At 34.3% G+C, this 20612-nt stretch overlaps 1 non-coding gene and 1 pseudogene across 1 annotated transcript; both read right to left on the reverse strand.

The window, feature by feature from the left end:
• Positions 1 to 684: 684 nt before the first annotated feature.
• TRNAS-GCU (transfer RNA serine (anticodon GCU)) lies at positions 685 to 765 on the reverse strand. Its single transcript has one exon. It is a non-coding gene; the product is annotated as a tRNA-Ser (tRNA).
• A 13842-nt stretch (positions 766 to 14607) lies between these two features.
• On the reverse strand, positions 14608 to 16561 carry LOC140830236 (homeobox protein ATH1-like; annotated as a pseudogene).
• Between the last annotated feature and the right edge of the window lie 4051 nt (positions 16562 to 20612).

The raw sequence follows: 20612 nt of genomic DNA on the forward strand, positions 1-20612 counted from the left end.
TTTTTTATGTGTGTTCTCATTTCGGCTACTATAAGTAGCTAAACAAGTTTCTCCCCCTCTACAGGAGGTTACTATGTAATGATATTTGGTATGATTGAATAAAAGAACCAAGGCTTTTGCCCATCTCATATATTAGTTTCAAATTGAACTACTTTACTATACACCCCGAGGTAGGAAACAAAATAGGGTTGTACTAAGTGCTGTTGAAGGAATCTGCATCAGGAACCATCTGTTGCGATTGGATGGTTAGGCTGTGAGGAGCAGTATGTAAAAACCGGTGGATATAACCCGACGGCATATTTGTCAAAGTGGTAAACTGTTCAATTTATTTTACGGAAGCATGATGAGCCATTTATTAAAAAAATCGATCATTTTAGCATTATATATAGGCTGGAAACCTTGTGTGGCTATATGCTTTCAAGAACATGCTCGATATGTATAACAATGCCACGTACCAAGATTATAAGAATAAAGGATGTTTTTGAAAATTTTAGAAATTTGGGGAGTTAAAGAATAATAATTGATTTCTCTCGGTTCTTATCATATTTACATTTTTAATGTTATAATTTATATTTATTCTTTTGTTTAAAAAAATTTTACAAAGAGAATATGTTTAAATCTTCATATTTTATAATTATAAATATTATGTTGCTAAGCTAAATCAAAAATTAGAAAACAATTATCCGTCGCCTGAGAGATCGAACTCTCGCGGGGAAACCCCAATGTACTTAGCAGGCACCGCCTTAACCACTCGGCCAAAGCGACAAGGTCCTACATTGTGCTTATATAAATATAATTACTGTTAACGGCAACCACCAAAATTGGTTTTACAGACTTTTATATTATATATACAGGACGGACCTATGCTTGGCCCGCCTAAAAAGGCTGTAGCCCACCAGCCCTATTTTTTACACACGGATGTATGAGAGAGATTCCACAATTCTATTTTTTTGGGATCAATTATTAAGATTTAACACAGTCTATTTTTTTTTCAAAAGATATCAAAGATTGAAGGTGTTCATATTATCAAATTCTTTGTACCAGGTACAGAAAAGCTAAAGTTATTGACCACTTCATTTTTAATATCAAAATAGTTTTAAAATGTAAATTTTGAATCTAAGTGAAACTTGTCTTATATTACACGGGTTACATATTAATTTAAATAATATATAAATTTTGAAAATGATATTGGTTAAACTTTTTTTTTTGAAAATTAACTCTCTTATTTCGAATACGCTAGGAAAAATAGGTTATTTTTTAAAAAAAAATACCATGTCATTTTGCTAACTATTTTCATATTAATATCTCATATTTGATATATATATATATATATATATATATATATATATATATATATATATATATATATATATATATATATATTAACTTATTATATTAACTTCAAGCCCACCTCAACTTTAATTTCTGGATCCGTCCCTGATAATATATATATATATATATATATATATATATATATATATATATTGGGTTTTCTTAAATAATATAATTTAAAAAATTATTTATTAAAATATTGTAATTTTTTTAAAAAAAACAAATTAAAAAAAGATTCACAGATTCTTATGAATCCGTGACAAACTCATGGATTCAAATGAATCTGAAAGTTATCTTACGTGATAAATATGCACGCATTTTACTTCATTCTGCTAAATTTATTTGTGCAAAATTCTTCCTTTCTCTGCTTAGATTCTTCCGAAGTCCGACACTGCGTTGGTAATATTTTTTGTTATCGAGCATCATTATATTTTTGAAGTATTTGACTAGTTTTAATCTTATTTTTATTATTATTGAAATAATTTTTTTTATAATGTTATTTTTTGATAAAAATGTTTAACATTGTTAGATAATAATATTATTCGTTTATTTGTCATTTATTTCATACTGAGCGAGTCTTAAAAAATAACAGTTACTTTTTATTGATAATATTTAAATATATTTTGTATTTATTGTTGTTATTATTATAAGAAAAATAAAAAAAATTTATTTAGAGAGTTGTTAGTTGTACGAGATAAATTAGTTTTTCTGACAAATAATTAATTATGAATCATTATTTTGTTTGTAATATGAGATAAACATCATATAGTTAGAAATTTTGTCTTTTCTTATTTGAATTAATGTAATAATATTTGACTTAGATTAAAATATTTTGGATTAACCAATATCAATGTATGACTCAATCACACGTGATTTTCATTCCTACACAATTAGTAAACGAATTATTTCTTTATGTTGTTGTTCACCAAATTAAAAAATGTACTTGTTTAAGTAAGTTTAATTTTAATATCTGTAGTATTTTTGAGTTTATTATTATCTAAACTAATTTCTAAAAATTTGATTGACTAAATTAAATTTTGCACAAGATAATTATAATAACAATATTAAATTTATTTTAATATATTTTTTGTTATTATTTAATTAATTTTAGTATGATATACTATAATAATATTTTAAACTAATGTTCTTTAATTAATATTAGTTAAAATTAGTATGTTTTAAAGTAAAATAATTATTAGTTTTATATATTATTTAAAAATGTTATTGAAACAATTAATATTTGCTTAATATAATAATAATAACAAATTTAATTTTTTTAGTATTTATTTATTATTTGTTAAATAATATTACTATATATTATTATCATATAATATCATCTTATTACAGAAATACTATATACTAATATTCCTTAGTAAAGTCAACTTAATCATTTAAAGTAATTAACTTGTTTACGTATTAATAATTATTAATTATTTTAAAATAAATTATTCAGCTTTATCATATTTATCAATTGATCATCAGCATTTTCATTTTATTATTTACAACATAGAAATAAAATAAATTTATTTAATATAAAATATGTAATTACATTTTATTGATAAAAAAATATAATATTTGTTTTATCTTGATTTTTTGTTTGCAAGATGGTTGAAAATACAGATAATATTTGTTTTGAGGTGATTTTATACGTTGGATCATATTTTTAAACATCATTCGATTTTCGACGAAAATATGAACTTTTCGATAACTCGACTATTATTTTCACAAACTTTCTTAAGAAAATATTTTAAATATTTACTAAAGGACTTAATGGGCCTATTATACTATGATTAATGGGCCTAAGCCTACACTTGAGTTTTAATTAAAATAAAAAGCCATCAAACTTCACAAATACACACACAACTCACGCAAACCACACACACAAACACAAGGACTCTTCTTCCACCAGCCAATCACACACATACACGTAATTTTGAAGAAGAAAAACCATGAAATTTGAAGGAAAAATCAGAAAGGTCGCATCTCTCGTCTTCCGCCAACGTTCTTCGCATCGCAAGCCGTTTTTCGTGCGAAATATATGCAAATGCACACATTAATCTCTTTTTTCTCATCTTTTATATCATATTTTGTGTTTGGTACATGATTGCATGAAAAACATGATATGATTTATATATTTTCTTTTCTATGGCTATACATGTACAAAACTAGTGTTTTCATCTTTCAAAACTCCTCCTAATAAAGCACAAAGGGGCTGCCATGGTAGGAGAACTTGAATGGATGTTTTCCACATATTTAAGGATCTATAGATGCATGTTAAAGGGGCTGGACAGTAGGGGTGCAAGGATGAACGAAAATAAGAGTCCTAGTGACTAAGGAGTCTTCGACTAGGAGTCTTCGAGGGTCACAACTACTAGCTGCTATTAGGGCACGTTTAGGGGTCCTAGGGGGGCTGAACCATAGTCCTAGATAGGTTGTATGATGGCTGGTTTGAGGCTAAGGAGTTGTAGCCATGAGAGGAGGAGTTGCACATGCAAGGGATCAAGTTTGGGGATGCGTGGTTCTAGGTTTTCAAGGCTCGGTCCAGTAGTGTCCTTAGGGGTTAATCATTGGTCCTAGGAGGGTCAAATAAGGTCTGGACATGTGGCTAAGGGACTGGAGTCGAGGTTAGATTAGGATCGAACCAAGTAGGGGCTAGGGTTTCAAAGGAATAAGAACAGAATTTCAGTAGGTATCCTAGGCTGTTCATGGGTTCTAATTGACTTAGTTTGGGTTGAATATGATTTAGTTAAATGTTATTAAGCTTTGGTTCAAGTTTGGTAAAGTTTCGAGTCAAAACCGGGATGCACGTCTAAGCTTTAAAAACGATTTGGGAAGATAGTCGAGGGGCATAAGTTTATGTCTAAGGAATATTTATAGGAGTGTTTTAAGATTATATATTAAGTTTGGAATGATTTGGGACGCCGTTTCGAGGTCTAAGGAAAAATACAAAAAAGAATGCTTCTAGGGGTAAAACGGTTCCGTTGGTGAGTTACCTTGTGTATCTTTCCTGTTAACTTTCCGGTTATGCTTTTGTGAGAAGTATCGATATTATTAATTATATTGAAAATGAAGTTTTTTTTTTGGCTTAAAGAATACACATGTTTTTAAAATTAAAAACGAGAATTCTATTTTTTAACAGAAAAATGGTACCAAGTTTACATTATGAATTGGTTGAGCTTTCAAAAAAATTTGTGCTTTTTTTTTTTATATATAAAAAGTATAACTAGTTTCGTATATATGATTAGCTAAATACAAATAAAGCTTTGACGTACTACTTTGAACACTAAACTTTTGAGGAGAAGAATGTCTACAATCGAATTGTTGACATTACCATTAACTTGATAGCTACTTTTAAGTTTACCGTTTCTGAAATGGTTAATTATACATTTCTCCTCTGAATTTTAGAGTTATTAAGAAACAAAACAATTACATTTGAAGATTATATATACATACTTAGCTACTTACAAAAGACTTACATTCACAACCACAAACTTTAAAATTATAAACTCCTTATTCGATAAAATATGTCAATCTTATAATGTACTAACTATAAATATTTGAAATACGAAGAATTTAGTTATAAATTACATGGACCAACTGTTTTGTCCACAACATTTACAGTTTTGTCACCATTTATGAACAAATACTGTTGTAGCTAGCTTCTAATTGAATATTTATGGTGTCGGTTGTTGCTTCTGATGCCTTGTTGTGGGTGTCTTGCTTGCCTGTTTGTGAGTAATTTGTTGCGCCGACGTTTCGTTGAAGGTCATTTAGCTTTTTTTGTCTCTGTTTCTAACGTCCATCTATTCGTTTCATTTCTCTTGTTTTATTTCGGTCACTGAGTTGCAATGAGATTATGTTAATACACTCTCTGCCATTCCAACCTGTCAAGTTTGTGGGGCATTCAGATTTCCACATGAACCCTCTACATTTTGTTGTGACAGTGGCAAAATTCTTCTTGTATCACCTATTGCACCAGTGGATTTGGTTAATCTTTTAGTCAATCCTTCTTCTTTGATGGCTGTAGAATTCAGTCATAAGATACACTTGTATAATAATGTATTTTCATTTACATCATTCGGTATACAGATTGACAAAAGTCTAGAATCTCTTAATCATGGGGTGTACACCTTCCGTGTTGCTGGGCAAGTGTTTCATGCATTTCCTCTACTTGTGCCACAAGAGGGAAAACCTGAGTATTTAAAGCTTTATTTCTGGGATAATGAAAATGAGTTGTGTAAGGTATGAGATGTATTTTGTTTAATAGCAAAACAAGTAAGATTGTATGTGACTGCAAATTTGTGGTTATCAGAATTAAGTGTTACGTGAAATGTTACAAAATTTCAGACAACATGCTGCAGAATATATAAGTTTGTAACACAAATTTACTTTAAGTAAATACGATAGTACGGAATAAATTTTGCGCAAGTATGCCTCATGGAAAAAATAATCACTAGAAAACCAACAAGTTTACACGAAAACTGTCACTATTGATTTTAATCAAAAATCAATTTTCTCAACATGTTGAAGAAAATCAAATGCTTCCTAAAAAAATCCACATTAAAACAGTATATAAAGAAACAAAACACAATGCTAAAACTGGAGCATCAAAAACAAATCTTCAGCCAACTTCTTCACAGTTGTTGTCTGCAGATGTCTCCAACAATCACGGCAAGATATAAATTCAACACTCTTCGATCAGCAACAACCTTGTAGATTATTTTCTCTAAATTTTATGGCATGTAAAGGTGCAATAGTATGTATGTGCTTATGCGTAAATCACCCTCATTTGCATTAGATGAATCCTCTTATTTATAGCCCATCAACAAGAAACCTACACAATATGGAAAGTAAGAGTTTTATTAGAAACAAACTCTTTTTAAACAAAGATACCATAGCACAAAAATCTTAGCATAATTATTATATTACCTAGAAAGGAAAAACCATATTTAAATATTCAAAATGATGTCAACAAGGAAAAATTAATCTTAAGAAATAAATTTAATACGAAAATTATATTTCCCTTCCATCTCCTCCTTTTTGCTTTTCTGGACAAAATGAGATCAAAGTCAATTTCTCAGTTAAACTCCAGTTAACTCCCCCTTAATAAGAGAATTTTTCTCTCCCTGAATAAAATCAAGTTAGCACGGGTGTTGTTTGTTGTGTTAGCAACACAGGAGACAACACCTGCAAAATATCATTAATAGTTCATTAAAACAAAATCACATCAGGGAAAGCAGAAACTTTTATCATTCAAAAGAAAGAGAACTTAACAGAGTAGAACATTAAAAGAGAAAGCAAGAAAAACAATTTGTAAAACATTAAAGGTATAAGATAGATGGTGTCATTTGATCTTTTCAATTCACAATCCTTTCACCATCCTTCGTGGTCCTCGATGGTCCAGTAGCATCAGCATCAGCATCAGCATCAGCTTGGGTTTGAGTTGCATCTCCTCCCCATTTTGTCCAGAATGGACAGCTACCTCCATAGCTAGTCAATAGTCAGAAACTAAGTTCTAGTAGTAGACCAGAACAACTGTGGACTGAATTATATTTGTTAGAGCATGGTATATTTGGGTTTGGATGGAAGTCGTTGAGAGCATTACATATCCCGTAGATCCGGAAGTATCGTGAATTCTTTGAGGGATATCATCCATAGCTGGAGACGTATGAGGATCAGACCATGGAAGATCAATCTTTCGATTAACCTTGAAGAAAGCCGGAGAAATTTTAAATGTATCACTGGTGTCAGAGAGTTGCTCATCAATGTCTCAAAAAAAATCCTTGAGATACAAGCATTCCATATATCAGTGGGGGGAATGTAAGCTTTGATGCTTTGAGGCCTCCTTCATCATATTGAAGCACAGTCTTAAAGACTAGCTTCCCAAAGTTAAAAACTCCTTTAGTCCAAATGTAGTATAAAACCAAAGCTTGGTGTCAGGTCACGATGGTGGAATTTGTAGAAGGTATCCAATTTCAGATCATCGACCTTGGTGATAAGACCTCCGGTTAGTGTGGATGTGACATCGTGAATGTTAGGAGGGAGTCCTTCTTCAGAATCAATTGGTGTATGGTAGTGCAGATTGATCATAGCAGGATTGAACTCATAAATTTTGTTTTGAACAAATACTTTCCCATATTGAGCTTATCTTTAATCACCGACTCCGAGTGATAGATTGACATAGAATTCCAGCACCAGTTTGCGACAAAATGGTGTGACGGCTGAAACCGTTGAATAAAGCTGGCAATCCGTAAGAAATTCTATCAAATTTTGCTTTTCAAAGGCATCACCATCCACATTCTTTTCTTCCAGAAAGTCTCGATGCGCATACAGGTGCCACTGAGCAACTGATTTTTCAGTGTAGAACTTGTTACTGAAATCCATAGTCAGATCACAACCATTGAGATCAGTGTTGTCTCCAGTGTCCTCAACATCTTCGGCAACATCTGCAGCAGTAGAGGAGTCTTCACTGCTTGCATCAACAGTACCAGTAGCCTCATCAAGGGCTTCAACAGAGCTGTGAGAAGATGAGGAAGAATCGGAACCCTCGGGACGATTGTCCTCAAATTCTTGCATCATTTCAGCATCTGGTTCATCATCGGATTCTTGCTTGGTAGGCGCAGTACTAGAAGGGACATAAGACTTGTCCCTCTTCAAAGTGGCCATGAACTGGGCCAAAGAGATTTCATCCTCATCAGGCTGGGTAGTCTCTTGTGGAGGAACAGTGGTGCTTCATCACACAAAGAGCTACTCATCTTTGCCAATACAACTTTCTTTCGAGCCACGAATTCAGAATCCGCATCTTCTGAGTCATCCCCCGAAGTGTTCTCTGGATCAGCAAGGGATGTTCGGATAGGCCCTTCTCCTTTGTGGCGAAATCGCTTGGATTTGGTCAGATCAAGGTTGTACCTTTCTTGTATTTTGATCTTATGACTTGCGATGGAGGTGGACATGCCCTGTTGATAGCAGTAAAATCAGGCAGATTATCAATGTTAATTTCATTCCCCGGCTAGCCTGGGGTGATTACTTCCAGTGTTACAGGCTTTTCAATGGCGGGTGTCATCTCCAGAGATGGCTCAACAGTAGATGTTGCGGTACATGATATGGGAACATGAGTAACACCATCCCTGTGTCCCATTTCACTTCTAATGTCGAGTTGGTCGTATCCACTTCCTGTCATTGATACAAACTGAATTGCGAGTACGGAAGAAGAACAGAGAACTTTCAGAGAATTTGGAAAAAATAGAACAAAGAGAAATCACGAAATCTTGTGGAAATAATTTTGCAGATAATGTGAAGTGAAACATTGTGGATTAAAGAGAGAAGCATATATGCTCAGTACAAGTAAAAAAAAAGAACAAGTCAAGATTCACTCAACCAATTGATTTGATCCTAACTGTAAAAAATAACGGGCAAAATATTTTTAGCCGTAATCACTTTCAAATTACCAAGATAATTGCATCCAATATCATTTCAAAAATAGTTTCCAGAATTGAAGCTCATATCGATTTAACACCACTGAACCATCAAAAATCACAAATATTTTATTTCTAGAAATATCTGGATTTTCGCCGAATTTTTTCTGTTGAAATACTCAACTCTTCATAACGCAACAATATTCACAATATTTATGTTTATGAATGACCTATTGATGTCTAGAAACAGAATATAACAGGAATAGAAACATGAAAACAAGTATGAAATATATTCATAGATGAAGTGTTTTCACAAATGTTGGCAACATCTCCAGACAACACGTCCAATTCCAAACATTTATTGTGAATTTTCTGCACACTTAGAGGCTTATCAACTTTCTAATCATAGAAGTGATGGCTCACACACTAGAAGAACGGTCTTCTTTAGGACTCCTCTAGGTAGCTTTTTCCAATTTATTCTATTTTGACTTTTGTATTAAATTCAGAAGAGGTAGTTCCTACACTAAAAGCACAATATTCATTGAAATCTTTTAGTTAGTTTCTTCTAATCTTTTCTTCTGATACAGAGCATATTTATACTTTATTTTTCTTTTTACTCAATCTTCTCAAGTCACCTTTCGCATGGGTCAATGTCATGGAGTACATGATCATCCTTCAACTACTTTATGATTTAATCAGATTATTAATAATGCCCAAGTGTGTTAAGTTAAATAGAACAAGAAATTGTAAGTACACAAGAAAATTATTCTACATTATTCCAACATATCATATCACGGTATGAATATAATGCAGAATACCTAAGTCCTAAAAATGCACATGCATGTTAGGTGTTGTCCGAGATGTTGTAACATCTAAGACAACATCTGTGATGGTTCAGGCAGAACACATGCTGAGAGACTTTCTTAGATTGGAAAGTCCTTCATAATCCAATGCTTTTGTGAATATGTCGGCCAGTTGGTTATTTTTACTAACAAATTCCATTCGAATCAACCCTTTTTCTACTAGATATCGAATAAAATGATATCGGATGTCAATGTGTTTTGTTCGAGACTGTTGTACTGGATTTTTTGAAATATCAGTTGCACTAGAATTATCACAGTACACAAGAGGAGTTTCACTCTTAGTCCATAGTCTTCTATCATTTGATTCATCCATAACAGTTGAGAGCAACAACTTTCAGCTACCACATATTCAAATTCAGCAGTTGAAAGTGAAACACAATTTTGTTTCCTGCTATGCCATGAGATTAAATTATTACCAAGATAAAAACAACATCCAGATGTACTCTTTCTATCATCTAAATCACAAGCCCAACCAGCATAAAAAAAACCTACCAAATTGGAGTTAGTTTCCTGAGTGTACCATAATCCTAAATCAGTTGTTCCTGCTATGTAGCGTAGAATACGCTTAACAGCTTTTCAGTGAGAAATTTTAGGATTGGCTTGACATCTAGCACACAAGCATACACTAAACATGATGTCAGGTAGACTGGCTATCAAATACAGGAGGCTTACAATGATGTGCGGTATAAAGTGTTGTTAACATTTTCGTCAGCATCATCTTTGCACAATTTTTTACTCGAGCCTATAGGTGTCTTCATGTGTGGAGTTTTCATTTGCAAATTTCTTACTAGTTTTTTGGAATGCTTACTTTGACAGAGAAAAATGTCATCATGCATTTGTTTAATTTGCAAAGCAAGAAAAAAACTCAACTCACCAACCATGCTGAAAGGATTTGTTAGACGGTGATAAGTGTTTAGAAGGGGGGTTGAATAAACACTCACATATTATATATATTTTTTAAAAATTGAGTTCAATTTAGTGACAAACTGACGCTCGGTATCTCGTCAGTCGATAACAATCAGTTTAACTGAAGAAAACAGTTGCGTAAGTAAACTGACTGAAAGTAATAGCTGAAATAAAATGCACACGGTTTGTTTCTGGATGTTCGTAGAATAGAATAACTCCTACATCACCCCTTCTATCACGAAGATAGGATTATCACTGAACGACTTTGATCGAATACAAAAGTTGTACTGACCCACTTTAGTTTGGACTTAACACTGCCAAAACTGAAACTCTTAGTTCACAAAAACTTTTACAATGCGTGATTGAATATAACACGACTGAATGAATCTAACAAAGATTTCAAAGTGCTAACAAGCTCGTAAATATAGCCTTGATTGCTACTGATATATCTGATAAGAGTGAGCTCTTGATATTTGAATACGAGTAGAGAGAGTAACAGCAAGCTTGAATAAAATAGTTGTTCGTGTTGTTGTCTTCTCAGCTTCCCTCATCACCTATTTATAGGCTTCTCTCTCAACGGTAATATTAAATAATATTTGAATCCATATATCCGTTGACTATGCACGTCAATATTATCTGACATTCGTACACCGTAGACTCTGAAATGCGGCGTTCCACTACGAGTTGCAGTTTGTTGTACTATTTGTCGATTGTCGTTCTTAATTGATGACATGTACAGCTGAGAACGACAATCGACAAATAGTACAGTCATGCTGGAAACTGATCAATTGAAGAATTCAGTTATGAGTTCCCAACTGATCAGTCAGTTAGATTCTGCTTCAACTGATCAGTTCGACGTAGATAAGATTTAGCTGGTACGCATTAATCTTCAGCTAATGACAACTAATAGTTGTAAGATTTTAGTTAGTTAAGCTCATTTTCCTTTGATCAGTTATTCCAATGAGTTCGATGCTTAGTTTGTCAAATCACTGAAATTTAGTTTCAAACAATTTCCCCCTTTTTGGTGATTGACAAAACTTGGAACTTTAATAAATTGATCTGTTGAAGTAAAGAGAATGCTTTGAATCATTGTAGATAAAATAATTTTTCTAGTGTATAGATTCATACCAAGAAAACAAATAATCTTCGACTAATAACTGACAACAGTTTTCTTTTCAGTTCTGATCCTCTCTCGCTTTTTCTTTCATCAATCTAGCTGCTTCCCATTTTTTGTCAAGCACATCGACTTTGCAAGATAAAATCCTAATATTAGCTGCAATATCTTTGACAGCAGTCAATACAGTGGTTTGCAGCAAGTCGATTTTCTTCGAAACAGATGTCTCCATATATTATACTCGTTTGCTGATTGAGTCTTGAGTTAGGGAGAGACTCTCAGCTAAGCCTCTATTCTTTTTAAGTTCATCGATCGCAAAGGAGATAGAGGTCACATCAATTTGAAGTGATTTCAGTTTCCCTGAATTAAATTCACTTGAGGAGTTCAGCTTCAGAGAGTGAGCACTGAGTATTCTGAATTTCCTTTATTTTTTGCATTATCTTTGACATGTTGAGCTGAATGTCCTAAATCTCTTCAAGTACTAAATCCATGTCTGAGGATGGATGAGGAGATACAGGTTCAGTCATCCTTGGTTCCTGTTCCCATGTAGTTTGATCAAAGACCACCATAGTCCTGTCAGATACTACCGTTTTAGCATGTGTCAGCTCTGGAACGTCTTGCATACTGGCTTCTTCTTGAATAGGAGTAGAAGATTGATTCGGAGCAGCAGATGAACTGTACTGCTGATTAAGTTGATGATATGTGGGAGTTTCAGTTGGAGGGTCAGTGACTGGTGGTTCTGATTGTTGGTCAACTGAAACTTGTTGCGGCTCGTCAGTTGGAAAATTTTGAATATCATGCAACTGAGCCTCCACAGTGTCAACAGTTTCTAGATTTGTCACGATAGGTGATTGAATGGGCATATCAGTTTGAACAATTTGTTCAGCAGAGACAAGAGGATGAACTGGTTCCTCAGTGAAAGAGATAGGAGCATATGTAGTTGATTGATATGTTGGGAGATCAACTGATTCAGTTAAAGGCACATTCGTTTGAAATTCTTGGGCTACTGACTGAATGATCTCATTGATATGAGCAAGTGTCAAGTCAGCGTCCGAGTATAGTTGAGGATCAGCAGTAGAAGAAGATGGTGGCACAACCTGAATCTTCTCTACTGTTGTAGTAGCAGCTTGTTCTGGGGATGGCTCTTTGTGATGTGATGATGATTCATCTTCTTCATCTTTGGAAAAGCCTTCATGATTGACTAATTCCTGATCTAGTTCCCAAAACTTTATCTACGATTGCAGAGCAATAAGATCTGTATCCAACTGAGTAAGCACATCTCGATCATTGTAAGCAGTTGAATTTGTAGAAATGTAGTTGCTTTTGAGCTTCTCAATCAGTTGTCCCAACTTTTTTTCTCTTATTTGATCAAAGGAATAATTTTTTCTCCCCAGTGCCTGAACAATGGTAGCAGCTTTGACCACTTTGAGAACAATTCCTTCCAATTTGATGAATTTATTCAGTTTAGACTTCTTTTTCAACTGTTTGGCAAAAGTGTGAGTTCTGAAACTTGTCTAAGCATTATAAGCTTTCAGTTTGGATTCAACAAATGCATTGAACTGTTCCCAGATAAGGTCAATGTGAGTTTGAATTGCATTTGATGGCCTGAGGTCTTCGATTAACTTGCCCTTGCCTTTCTCATCAGAGAGAATGTGCAGGAATGTTCAGTCCAGAATGAGTAGCATCCACTAGTTCCTGAATTTTGATTCCTTTGGGTCGAGCGGGAGCAAGGATGGTAGGTCGATTGATATTGATCAAAGGAGCTGAAACTCTTGCTGATTCCTTCTTTTTACTAGATGTAGTGATGACCTTTTGGATGGATCAGTTGGTGGAGGTAACTGATCTTTAGCTAAAACATCAGCTGGAATGGCTTTTAAAGGAATAGCCTGAATAGGCTGTTGAGCGTCTGATTGCTTCAATCTATCAGCTGGGAAAAGTTCCAAAATTGCTACAGGCTTGGTTTTCTGTGTCCTTTGTTTCTTTGTAATCTTCTGAGACGGTCTTCTCATAATCTAATTCACTGACAATCAATTTTCTCTTGATTGATTGTTTTCAGCTGAGCCAAAGTTTTTCCTTCTTTACTGACTTGGGAACATCCTGCTGCGTACCTATCTCCTTTTTATCTTTACAAACTGATCATGAGAGATGTCTAATTTATTATTGGGTGGCTAAACGTTCTTGGCGTTGAAGACTTTGAATTTGACCGATTTTTCAGCATTATCAGCCACTAGCCCCTTGACCTTCAAAAGATAACTGATTTGAACTGCATACCCCCTTGACTGCTTGGTTGATTTGAGCATGTTGCGCAGATCAACTAAATTCGGAAATATTATTTCCTTTCAATTTTCATACATGGAACAGATCGAATAAGGCTTCCATCGATAGTTTCTTCAATTGTTGCTTTAGGAATAACAGGAAGAACTTGCATAAAATCCCCTCCTAATAATAATACTTTTCCATCAAACTGTTTTTTGTTACCAACAAGGTCTTGCAAAGTACGATCAACAGCTTCGATTGTGTATCGTCTACACATCGGAGGTTAGTCCCAAACAATAAGCCTAGTCAAATGTAGCAGATCAGCGAGCCCACTCCAAAACATTAAACTAACGCGTTAAAGAAATGATAGGTTTCTCTAGACTTGCAGATGACATCGGTTTGTATGTAATGAACTGGCACGCAGCTACAATTGCGAAGGAAAAATATGAGCCATGATAAGTGCAAACAAATAACATATGATGTAACTTATATAGAGAAGGACATCAACATCAGTGGTCTATTCATATTCTCATTGAAGCAAAACATATATAGATTTGAAGTTACAATTCTAAAGATGTCAAAGTAAATTCATAATTAAAGTGACACATTTATATATTCATATTCTCATTGAAGCAAAACACGTATAGATTTGAAGTTACAATTAGTAAGTGAGTCAAAGTAAATTCATAATTGAAATGACATATTTATATATATAATAGAAATATACCGAGTTTATATATTTCAATCGATGGGAAACCTTCTTCTATCAAAGTGCATCTGATTTCTATTGAAACTGCCATGATCAGTTTGATCTTTCACCATTTCGACAAGCTTTCCTCCTGCTCGTCTCTGCATACATTTCCTCTATCATCGGCTTCCACAGACGAACATGAGCATTTATAAACCAATTCGAAACCTAGACAGAAATATTCATCTGAAATTATATATCGACATATCATCATAGGAAACAAGTTTTGATCTCCGGCTAGAGGATAACAAGTTAATAGCTCACCTGGTTCCTAGTCAATCCACTTTTTATAGCCAGAAGGTGCTTCTCTGCATCTTTTGGATACCTGATGAATTAGGAAAACACTAGTGAGAATGAATTCCAATTGACAAAACAAATCATTCATATCCTAAAAGACAAGTTCAACTCAAAGCCAATCTCTGTTGGTAACCATCTTAGATGAATGGAATAGATATTTTGAGATTGAAGTTGATTTTTATACTTGTATGGAAGACACGACGAGGATATGCGAATATTGGCCACTTACGGATGAAGAAAATTCTGAAACATCCATGCCCTTAAAACTGAGACGGATCTTTCAGGTAGTCCTCTTTGAGGCCTCCATAATTGAGAATCACTCTTTCTTAGCTGCTGAAGATCCCATTGTTTTTGGATGAAAGATGTCTTGAATGACTTCTCTTCTTTTTCTTGACATTTCCCTTCGTTAAGATTTGTTCCCATTGCAAGAATATAGCTGCTAATTCTCTCCCGCAGGTTTTTGTACATTGATGAGATTGTTGGGAGAGCAAATCGAGCATGTAGATGGGGATCCAACTCTGTTACAGCATAAAATGCAGAGACTACCGTGTGGACCTCATGCAAACATCGGTTGTACTGTTCGTCAATCTAAATTCAACAAGCGAAGCATAAGAATAAGATGAACTCTTAAAAAAGTATTTATGAATTGTAATCTATGTATGTCAATTCATAGCGTAAACACCGACTAACCATTTGCAATAAAGCCAGCATATGCTTCTTGTTTGCTTCAAACTCCCACTTGTCACTTGGAAAATGCCACGGGAGCTCAAAACCGGAACATTATTTCCATTATCTACACCAGCAGTTGAATTACTTACGAGTGCATAACAGGCAATTTTAGCAAGAATTTCTTGCATTGCTTGGAATAATCTTGATCCCAACAGCGGTGATGGCTGGAGCTGCTTGTAAGAATCAAAGCTCAATGAAAGATTGTTACTGCTGCAAGATGTCTGTTCTGAGCATTGATTTCGAATGGATCTTCCATGCACGGTAGAAGGTTGAGATGAGGCAAGACTTAGAGACAACTCATTGCTAAATCGAGAAGTTCCTCGGCTATTAGAGTTTGTGGCAGCCGTATTTTGTGATAAAATCCATTCGTTAGTGAAGGAGATCTCAGTCGGATTATGTGGTTGAACTCCATTTCTTCCATTACTCTCCCAAAATATTCAGGAATTACAAATTTGTTGAGGTCCCATTTAGTGCCACAGTCGAAGGGTAAACTCTCCTGACCATGGTTTATAGTCTCAAATGAAGAATACACCACATTGAAAGAGCCATCAAACGGATAAGCACAATGACCGAAATTCGGTAGCTTTTCTTGATGATCTAACGTGCCATGTCTCGCAGATGAAAGAGTGGCAGCAGGGTTGACAGTGGGAAAGGGGATCCCCTCCATAACTTGGTTTGGATCTTGAATGTTTGAATTCCAAATTTCATCCCGATTCATTAATTGCCCACAAACGAGATTGTTCACAGCTTCTACAAAGGATAAAGGTTTGGCAAATCCGGATATGGCATGGTTATGGTTTAGCCTGTAAACCGAATCAGAATAACCGACAGTCGCTAGAGCTGAATTCAACGAGTTCACATCTGTAACAATAGAATGTGATTCACTTGGGTCGTTTTGCATGTTGATCGGATCCGTAACCCAACCAAACCAGTTAGAGCTTCTAAATCATTCAGACAGGTCCAGATTTCAAGGCATGTATGCTAAAGAATAAGCATTCCTGTGTGTTGATCTTGGGAATTTATAAGCTGAAGAATGCATGACAAGTCAGTATTCAAGAATTCGAGTCCTCAACAGATCTATTTTTATAAAAAAAAACGTCAATTATTACAAGATAAGGCCAGGCAAGTCCAGCATGTTTGGTTAATACATCAAGCTCAAATCTTAGCCATAAGAATATAGAGTTTCTCATTTCAAATCTTGAGCAAGTTGATTTGATAACATGCAGTTAATCAGTTTTCAAACAATTAGATATCAAATTTGCACATTTCTTGGAATTTCTTAAACATCATGCTCTGGGAATTTCTTTTCTTAATAGAGTAAAGACAACAATCATAATATAAAAGAAAACGAGTACGGCACTAAAAGAAAATTAATTCATATTCCTTTTTCGAACGGAAAATGAAGAGTGTAAAAGTCTACCCTATCAGCTTTGATCATCATATTGAAGCAATTAATTAAACAAATAAACAACAGTTTCTTCTGTAGCAGAACTTATTTTCATCGAGAATAATTTAGACATACCTGGCTATCCTTGGAAGTGTGCAGCTGATTCAGTCCCTGAAAAAATACACGAGTTGAAATAATATGAAAGTAAAACACACAAAGATACATAAGGTGTGCTAGCTAGCCAAGAGGTGAAAATACAAAACGTTAGAGCCTTGAATATGAAACTACATTGACCAGAAGTATATGTGGGAAATCATTGGTTACCCTTTATCCCTAAACAGTGTACAAATCAAAAGCCAACGCAGTGTCGAAATTAGCTGTGGTTTTTTACCATTTTGCTATAGAATGAGGAAGTAAAAAGCTAATAATGAACAAGAAAGTACTCAAACCCCACCACAACTCTGAAGAACAACGCAATAAAAATGAAAAGCCAAATGCATAAAGTGAGCTATTTTAATTTACTTGCATGAAGAAGAAAATAAAGGAAAAGAACAGTGGGATTTGTTTCATCCAAGATTTCAAAAATCCAAGAAACTGAGGATTCTGAGCCTCAGACCCACCCAATAAAAATCATCTCTAAAACACTACTTAAAGGACTTCTTTTGATACAAAAGAGAGTCATTAACCAAGAGTTTTCATTTCAAGCACTTGAAACACAAAGGGTTGTGGACTTTAACGGACATGCATCTTGAACAAGCCCTGAAGCAATCTATCAAAAGCGAGATAGGGACTGTTACTGTTGGGGGAAATAAGGGGACGAATAAAGTTAGAGTATGTGTCTCTCAATGCAATTTATGGTTCGAGTTTTATTATCTTTTACGTAAAAACAATATTTATTTTAATATTTTACGATTTTATCTAATTATGATATTTATTTTATTTGTATACTCATGCAAACTGCATAGATAAAGTCTTTGAATATATTAAATGCACCATAAGGTTTGCCTTCCAAAGTAAGATCATGAAACTCATTATGAAATATATTATATATTCTAAACAGGTTTCTAGTCGAATTAGCCGCCTAAAATAAGGATAAAGATCTATAACGATCATGGGCCATTAGGATGAACCAACAAAGGCATCGGCCCATACCCACGCACCACTACTAGCTCAACTGGTACCCACACTTTAGGAATCTAAGTACTTATGCTTGGAGGTCCTGGGTTCAAGTGCTGGGGAAGGCGAAAGAAACCGCTTTCTCACTGGGGCCTTTTCCCTCACGGACTTTTCCATGCGTCATTACTCATAGAACTTCTCCAGCCCAGGCACTGGAGCTTTTACCTTACCAGGATTGCTTTGCCATGACCTATATGCCCATGAGGTCTTGGGTTCGAATCTTGGGAAGGTAAAAGCTCCAGTGCATGAGCTGGAGAAGTTCCATGAGTAATGACGCATGGGAAAGCCCGTGAGAGAAAAGGCCCCAGTGGGAACCCAAGATGGGACAAGGCTCCCGAGGGAGCCCAAGATCGGGATAGCCCATGGTAGCCCAACTGGTACTAGGATTGCTTTGCCATGACCTATATGTCCAGGAGGTCTTCGGTTCGAATCCTGTGAAGGTAAAAGCTCCAGTGCCTGGGCTGTAGAAGTTCTATGAGTAATGACGCATGGGAAAGACCGTGAGAGAAAAGGCCGCAGTGGGAACCCAAGATGGGACAAGGTCCTCGAGGGAGCCCAAGATCAGGATGGCCCATGGTCATTACAAGATCGCTTGAGCTTGATACTAGAATTTGTTATGTAAACGTCATGTTTAATTTATAAGGACATAAAGATGTCAATTCATACGGATGTGTGATCATTTGATGATGCACTGAAGAACTCTACTTCAGACTGTCCAACTAATTATCACTTATCGAGTGAAATAGTTCGCGGTTATGGTTATACATACTAATCCTTTGACCCGGAACAATGTACATGCTCTACGTACTAACATAAACTTTGATCTGTTTACCGACTTCATTGAAGGTCATCAGATGGCGAGATTGGGTATAGTTTTGAAATACATAAGAACTGATATATTGTAGTCGAGCATTCACCATTTTCCTACGGGCAAAGATATCATATGTGATCTGATGAGTTAATAATGCAAGTAATCTCTGGCAAGAGTAAAACGTGTACATTTTGAAAATGTGTTTCCTCGGTTGCACATATCATGTCACTGTTATTAATCAAATATATTTCACATCTTTATCGAATTCATATGCAACTATCGATATATCAATTGTTGCAGATTTAATTGGGATATATGAGATGTAAGGACCATATTTTATGTTAATCATAATTTAAGGTTCTTGTAGGCACTATCAGTGATACCTAGGAGATCATGGAGAAATACTAGTAGACATTATAACATGATCTAATGGGTGCAGTCAGACTTAATTTCTGATATTCTTGATCAAAAGATTGATGAAAATTATGAGGCTAACTAAGGTAAGCTTGAATAAGAATAAATGTTATTCTTAATCACAAAAAGTTGTGAATTCACCACTAGTTGTATGCCTGAATCATTGATGATCACACAAGTATCGGATTTTGTGTTCTCATTGAGATAATCAAGTTCAAATAGTTGAATTTGACGGCTGTAGTTTGATGGAGATCAAACAAATTGCTTATAAATGAGTTTATAAATGGGTCTCATTTATTGGAAATTGTGAAAATTAGCTTAACTGCAAATTAAATGAGGAGAGTAGAACTGCTTGTTTTAGTGAAAGAGTTCACAAAAATGGCAACTGAAAAAAAATATAAGTGAAAATTTTGATATACGAAATTTTCAATTTTCATCATATGAACAAGATTTGTATCATCGATACATCCGCGTTGTCTGATCGTCGATAGGGTTATAATGAGTGCGCAATTATTTATTTAGTAAATTTAGAATATACTAATTAAATAATAATATTAGTAGTGGTGACTATTATATGTACATTAGAATTGATTAATTAATTTTTTAACAATTAATTAAGAAATTATATAATGATTATTTAATTTTACGTGTATGTTTGTATGTGTACATATGTGTATATGTATTTAATTTTACATGGTCTCAAGATTCTGAAATTCCGACGATCCAGCCTTGACGCAAAATTTTTTAAGATCTTTAGTGCGATCTAAACAAGGAATCAAGTCTTTGATATGGACCTAAATAGACGATCAAAAGAGAGATGTATTCGTAGCGTACTACAAGAAGTGCCATATCCACTTAAAAAATGATAGTTGGAGCTGACGTTAAATACGCAAAGGTAAACAATTCTAAACACCAATCTCTTATTTTCAACAATATGAACTTTTTCTTTCCTATATATTGAGTGTTGAAAATAAGAGTTGTAAATATTGGAAATTAATGTGTGATGATATATGTAATGATGTATTTATTTTTTGATTATTTCCAAAAATATTCTATGAATAGGTCTCTCAATTTGTGAAGAAAAACACAATTGACTAGACAAAATTTTATAAAGCACGTAGTTTAATATATTTTGTGAGTTTTAGATTTTTAATTTTTATCGTA

The sequence above is a fragment of the Primulina eburnea genome, chromosome 4 (genome assembly GCF_022965805.1).
Source record: "Primulina eburnea isolate SZY01 chromosome 4, ASM2296580v1, whole genome shotgun sequence".
Classification (NCBI taxonomy): domain Eukaryota; kingdom Viridiplantae; phylum Streptophyta; class Magnoliopsida; order Lamiales; family Gesneriaceae; genus Primulina; species Primulina eburnea.